The sequence below is a fragment of the Engystomops pustulosus genome, chromosome 3, assembly GCF_040894005.1.
Source record: "Engystomops pustulosus chromosome 3, aEngPut4.maternal, whole genome shotgun sequence".
Taxonomy (NCBI): domain Eukaryota; kingdom Metazoa; phylum Chordata; class Amphibia; order Anura; family Leptodactylidae; genus Engystomops; species Engystomops pustulosus.
The window spans coordinates 216,026,988-216,035,124 of record NC_092413.1 but is presented as its reverse complement, the minus strand read 5'-3'; positions in this window follow the sequence as shown (position 1 = coordinate 216,035,124).

Below are 8,137 nucleotides of genomic sequence, written 5' to 3'. Positions count from 1 at the left end.
TGGAGACTACGGGTGGTAAAGAGACCAGAGAGAGAGTCTGGAGCCTCGCTAAGATGGTCCTTTCCAAGTCCTGCTGACCAGTGCCACGTCTGTGAAGCTAGAGGGAAGTCAGCATGCTTCCACGCTTTCTATTCCATGCTTACTTATTCTTCTTGCTAGTTGTTATTTTCTGACTGACTGTATGCTCAGGGACACCCCAACCATGACTATCACTGTATCTATAGGGGTGACCAGGATGCCCCCAGGGTAGGAGACTTTACCTACGGTTGGTGCAACACGACAATGACCTTCTTTAACACTGACAGCACAGGTAACCCTGTATTAGCAGTGTCTGATGTACTGGATTTGTGGGGATAGGAGAGTCAGGTCAGGCCTAGAGGCTGGGAAGGTGAGTGTACAGTGATAACACTTGTACATTCCTTCCTCGTGATCCCCAGGGATAAGGTTGATTAGACACATAAAGAAAAGGTAGAGAATCCCAAAGGATTCTGGAGGTCTGAGAGGAGCACCTAGATGACAACGTTTATATAGATACAGTGGGAGCACCAAGGGGGGTCCCAGATGAGTACAAGGTCCACAATCAGATATGGGCAGGTATTCCCCATGACAGATCATTATTCCCCAGAGAGCTATGAGCAAAGATGTTGGCTGGGTTAACTGTTTTTTATTGTAATCAACAGAGATATGTGAATTATATTGGAGATGCTTCCCAGAACCGCACGGCTTTGGACATGACCCTTGCTGAGAAGGGAGGAGTCTGTAAGATGGTGGGAGTGGCTTGTTGCATGTACATCCCAGATGACATCGCCCCCCTATGGATCCATTACCCATGCACTTGAAGAGATTAAAGGACTGTCCAGGAAACTCAAGAGAAACTCTGGGGTGGACACTTTGCCCTTCACTTTGTGGTTAGGGGATTGGAAGGGTTTCCTTTAAGTGGGGGTAATATTGGGGATTGTGATTTTGCTCTTGTCACTTATTGCGCGTTGTGTAGTCCCCCTCATCAAGTCCACCATGTCCCAGATGGCCGTCCAAGCGGTAAGAACCACGACAGGAGAAGTGCCCGGAGCGGAGGATGATGCTGCCTGTTTACAAACCTATGGACTATGGGAACTCAGTGATGTGATTTGAGTATGCAGGCCTGTAACCCCTGAGTGACTGGCCTCCAGGGGATCTGGTGAAGAGTTAACAAGTCCAGCAGGTACGGGCTTAGCCTACCTGTGGGTACCTGGAGCTTGAGGAGGTCGCTCAGGATGGAGTTACAGGCCAGCAAAGCTCAAAGGGGGGAATTGTTAAGGAGGTTGCACTGGTTTCGGACGCCATCTTGACTACTGTCCGCCATCTTAGATACAGCGGCCACCTTGAGGGGGGGGGGGTATGCTTCCCTTTTAGAACCTATAGAGTTAAATGTTTTAATTCAGCTATTTTTCTCATTTAAACTGTTGTTTGCCTTTTCACAATATCCTTGGCATTTCTTACTGTCCTTCGGGCCTCTGTATTCTTGTTATTTATTTTGGTTATGAAGAAGCTTCTAGGAGCCATTGTGTAGATAAGCATGGCTGTAAACAAGGCCTAGTCATTTTTCCCAGAATGTGCTGGTACAAAAACATAATGGCCAATAGAATCTAAGTCCTTATCTCCATTCATACAACACCCCTTTGATGACTCTTCTGTCTGATATATATTATGCATTTTGATTATTAAAGAGGAGAAGATCTTGACTAAGAGATTGACATGTCTTGGTCTCTATGTTCAATCAAGGGTTAATTAGGACTCACCTTACAAAAGTCAAGAGGGCTGTTGGGGCCCTGCATAAAAATCCCTAACACCCTCACATACACAACTGACCACACTGTGCCCCCACATATATCATATGTACCCCTCACATACACAACTGACCACACTGTGCCCCCACATATATCATATATACCCCTCACACCACAACTGACCGCACTGTGCCCCCCACATATATCATATATACCCCTTACACCACAACTGACCACACTGTGCCCCCACATATATCATATATACCCCTCACACCACATCTGACCACACTGTGCCCCCCACATATATCATATATACCCCTCACACCACACTGTACCCCACATATATCATATATACCCCTCACACCACAACTGACCGCACTGTGCCCCCCACATATATCATATATACCCCTCACATACACAACTGACCACACTGTGCCCCCACATATATCATATGTACCCCTCACATACACAACTGACCACACTGTACCCCCACATATATCATATATACCCCTCACACCACAACTAGCTACACTGTGCCCCCACATATATCATATATACCCCTCACACCACAACTGACCACACTGTGCCCCATATATATCATATATACTCCTCACACCACAACTGACCACACTGTGCCCCATATATATCATATATACTCCTCACACCACAACTGACCACACTGTACCCCCACATATATCATATATACCCCTCACACCACAACTAGCTACACTGTGCCCCCACATATATCATATATACCCCTCACACCACAACTGACCACACTGTGCCCCATATATATCATATATACTCCTCACACCACAACTGACCACACTGTGCCCCATATATATCATATATACTCCTCACACCACAACTGACCACACTGTACCCCCACATATATCATATATACCCCTCACACCACAACTGACCACACTGTGCCCCCCACATATATCATATATACCCCTCACACCACAACTGACCACACTGTGCCCCCACATATATCATATATACCCCTCACACCACAACTGACCACACTGTGCCCCCACCTATATCATATATACCCCTCACACCACAACTGACCACACTGTACCCCACATCTATCATATATACCCCTCACACCACAACTGTCCACACTGTGCCTCCACATATATCATATATACCCCTCACACCACAACTGACCACACTGTACCCCCACATATATCATATATACCCCTCACACCACAACTGACCACACTGTGCCCCCACATATATCATATACACCACTCACACCACAACTGACCACACTGTGCCCCCACATATATCATATACACCACTCACACCACAACTGACCACACTGTGCCCCCACCTATATCATATATACCCCGCACACTACAGCTGACCACACTGTGCCCCCACATATATCATATATACCCCTTACACCACAACTGACCACACTGTGCCCCCACATATATCATATATACCCCTCACACCACAACTAACCACACTATGCCCCCACATATATCATATATACCCCTCACACCACAACTGACCACACTGTGCCCTCACATATATCATGTATACCCCTCACACCACAACTGACCACACTGTGCTCCCACATATATCATATATACCCCTCACACCACAACTGACCACACTGTGCCCCCCACATATATCATATATACCCCTCACATACACAACTGACCACACTGTGCCCCCGACATATATCATATATACCCCTCACACCACAACTGACCACACTGTACCCCCACATATATCATATATACCCCTCACATACACAACTGACCACACTGTGCCCCCACATATATCATATATACCCCTCACATACACAACTGACCGCACTGTGCCCCCCACATATATCATATATACCCCTCACATACACAACTGACCACACTGTGCCCCCACATATATCATATGTACCCCTAACATACACAACTGACCACACTGTGCCCCCACATATATCATATATACCCCTCACACCACAACTGACCGCACTGTGCCCCCCACATATATCATATATACCCCTTACACCACAACTGACCACACTGTGCCCCCACATATATCATATATACCCCTCACACCACATCTGACCACACTGTGCCCCCCACATATATCATATATACCCCTCACACCACACTGTACCCCACATATATCATATATACCCCTCACACCACAACTGACCGCACTGTGCCCCCCACATATATCATATATACCCCTCACATACACAACTGACCACACTGTGCCCCCACATACATCATATATACCCCTCACACCGCAACTGACCACACTGTGCTCACCACATACAGCATATCATATATACCCCTCACAACACAATTGACTACACTGTGCCCCCACCTATATCATATATACCCCTCACACCACAACTGACCACACTGTGCCTCCACATACATCATATATACCCCTCACACCACAACTAGCTACACTGTGCCCCCACATATATCATATATACCTCTCACACCACAACTGACCACACTGTACCCCCACATATATCATATATACCCCTCACACCACAACTGACCACACTGTGCCCCCACATATATCATATATACCCCTCACACCACATCTAACCACACTATGCCCCCACATATATCATATATACCCCTCACACCACAACTGACCACACTGTACCCCACATATATCATATATACCCCTCACACCACAACTGACCACACTGTACCCCCACATATATCATATATACCCCTCACACCACAACTGACCACACTGTGCCCCCACCTATATCATATATACCCCGCACACTACAGCTGACCACACTGTGCCCCCACATATATCATATATACCACTCACACCACAACTGACCACACTGTGCCCCCACATATATCATATATACACCTCACACCACAACTGACCACACTGTGCCCCCACATATATCATAGATACCCCTCCCACCACAACTGACCACACTGTGTCCCCACATATATGATATATACCACTCACACCACAACTGACCACACTGTGCCCCCACATATATCATATATACCCCTCACACCACAACTGACCACACTGTGCCCCCACATATATAATGTATACCCCTCACACCACAACTGACCACACTGTGCCTCCACATATATCATATATACCCCTCACACCACAACTGACCACACTGTGCCCCCACATATATCATATATACCCCTCACACTACAACTGACCACACTGTACCCCCACCTATATCATATATACCCCTCACACCACAACTGACCACACTGTGCCCCCACCTATATCATATATACCCCTCACACCACAACTGACCACACTGTACCCCCACATGTATCATATATATCCCACACACCACAACTGACCACACTGTGCCCCCACATATATCATATATACCCCTCACACCACAACTGACCACACTGTGCCCCCACATATATCATATACACCCCTCACACCACAACTGACCACACTGTGCCCCCACATATATCATATATATCCCACACACCACAACTGACCACACTGTACCCCCACATATATCATATATACCCCTCACACCACAACTGACCACACTGTGCCCCCACATATATCATATATACTCCTCACACCACAACTGACCACACTGTGCCCTCACATATATCATATATACCCCTCACACCACAACTGACCACACTGTGCCCCCACATATATCTTATACCCCTCACACTACAACTGATCACACTGTGCCCCCACATATATCATATATACCCCTCACACCACAACTGACCACACTGTACCCCCACATATATCATATATACCCCTCACACCACAACTGACCACACTGTGCCCCCACATATATCATATACACCCCTCACACCACAACTGACCACACTGTGCCCCCACATATATCATATATACTCCTCACACCACAACTGACCACACTGTGCCCCCACATATATCTTATACCCCTCACACTACAACTGATCACACTGTGCCCCCACATATATCATATATACCCCTCACACCACAACTGACCACACTGTGCCCCCACATATATCTTATACCCCTCACACTACAACTGATCACACTGTGCCCCCACATATATCATATATACCCCTCACACCACAACTGACCACACTGTACCCCCACATATATCATATATACCCCTCACACCACAACTGACCACACTGTGCCCTCACATATATCATATACACCCCTCACACCACAACTGACCACACTGTGCCACCACATATATCATATATACCCCTCACACCCCAACTGACCATGCTGTGAATAATTGTACTCAGGGTCGGACCCAGGTTTGAGTATGTCCCTGGGCGCCAGAGCCTCAGGGGGCCCCTTTACAGTGAACTCACATGGCAACAGCAAGAATTCAGAAACTAAAACAGTGTCCTGTTTCCTAAAATATTCCCTAGTTTATCATCCCAAACAGTCTCCTCGTGGTTATTTTATATACAGCCCCCCTCACACCATGAATCCTTTATGTATAGCCTTATGAGGACTATACATGACTTATTATCTCATGACTCATGACTTATTATTGTGATTTGTGTTGCTTCGGTTCCCTAACTCCTCTCCGGATTCCTGTCTAGAGGTGATGGCAGATTCTCATAAAAACTTTAATAAGGGCAAGTCTGAGCCAAAATAAACATTTGCTGCTATAGTCTATTATGTGACTGCCCTGTGTGATGAATCATATTAATATCCTATGCAGGAGCCTGGGAAAGCTGTGTGATACAGCCCCTTTGGTAGAAGTTTTCGGGAGGTTTTCTCTGACCACAGGTTCTGCATCCATCGATGTATATCTTATATTTGTCACATGAGAAATAGAAGAAGAGTGAAGAAATCAGGCGATACCTTTTTGAGGCTAACTGAGTATATTTGATGGTGAGCTTTCGAGAATACTAGTTCTCTTCGTCAGACATGACGAAGAGAACTAGTATTCTCGAAAGCTCACCATCAAATATACTCAGTTAGCCTCAAAAAGGTATCGCCTGATTTCTTCACTCTTCTTCTGCTCTCCATGGCTAACACGGTACAAATCTACACTACTAGCAACATGAGAAATAGCACAGATTTACAAGTCTTCATTAAAAATCTCCTAACATTTTGTATATATTGGGGGATATTTATCAGGGCCTCTGCCATGTCAGTGGCGTAGAAGCCCTAAAATAATCGCAAATCAAAGCTTATTGCTAGCACTTGCGATTACTATCCCCAATTCGTCACCTTCACGCCAGTGGGGCGTGAAGGGGCGTGGCTGGCAGGGAGTGGGCCGGCGCGGGGCATTAATTTTCCCACCCCTGTGCACTCACTGCAGCCAGCAAATTTTCACTTGCCTCCCCCTTTCTCCCTGGATCACATATCTCCTTGTAGGTTGTAGTTTGCAGCTTCTCTTTCCTCATGATGTGCTGGCGGGAAGTGATCAGTTCGTGTCAGTGTGAGCTCCGTGCAGGGGGCGGGGCTACAGGCTCAGAGCAGAAAGACACAGAAACTCAGCTCCACGGCCTCACACAGAAATCCTGAAACGGGAGAATCTCTTCTTTCAAATGAATCTTGAATTTTGTTTCTAGGTGCCAGGGATCCAGAGATATTCAGGTTTAAAGTGAGAATATCAGGTGCCATTTTTATATATAAAAATCACTCCCGGCGGCCGTTTAACAGTTAAAAGCTCCATTTTCCTAAAACTTAGAAACACAAATTCATATAAAAGAGGAGACTCTCTTCTTTCATAGGAAAAAAGTAGTGAGGTTCTATGTGTCACAGAACCAGAGATACAGCCCCCTGAAGTGTCCCCCCCCCTCCAGATTCTTAGCCATCAGGCTACAGGGAGAATTTGCTGCACACAGGAGCTGCTGCACCTCACAGATAATGGAAATATTCACTTTATATGTTACTACATTCTGAGAAGGGATAATATCAACTAATATTCATGTTTTTAACCCTTCTCTATGCAGAACTATCTAAGAACACACTTTCTCTCTTATTCCCTTCTATTTTGTGATAGTTTTTTGTTGTTGGGAAAATTGACTGATACGATGAACATTCAAACCCAGAACATGTCCATAAAGTTATATGTAACACCAAACACACACACGTCCTGGAATAAAGTTTTTATTTCCCATCATCCTCCATTATTTACACCGATGTTATGACGTTCTCACTCTCATTCTTATGATCTGCGGAGGGTTCTGTTATTGTGCGGATAATACAATGGCGACATCTAAAAGTGACTTTTATTATCTCATTAGAGGGGTTATGAATATATAGTTATTTATTTGGGTTACCATTGTGTAAGGAACAGACAATGATAGATTTGTGTGAATTTTCTAGCTGAAAAGAAGATATCTAGTTATTACAGTGTTAGTGATATTATGATGATTTATTTATGTGAACAGATCAATATGGGA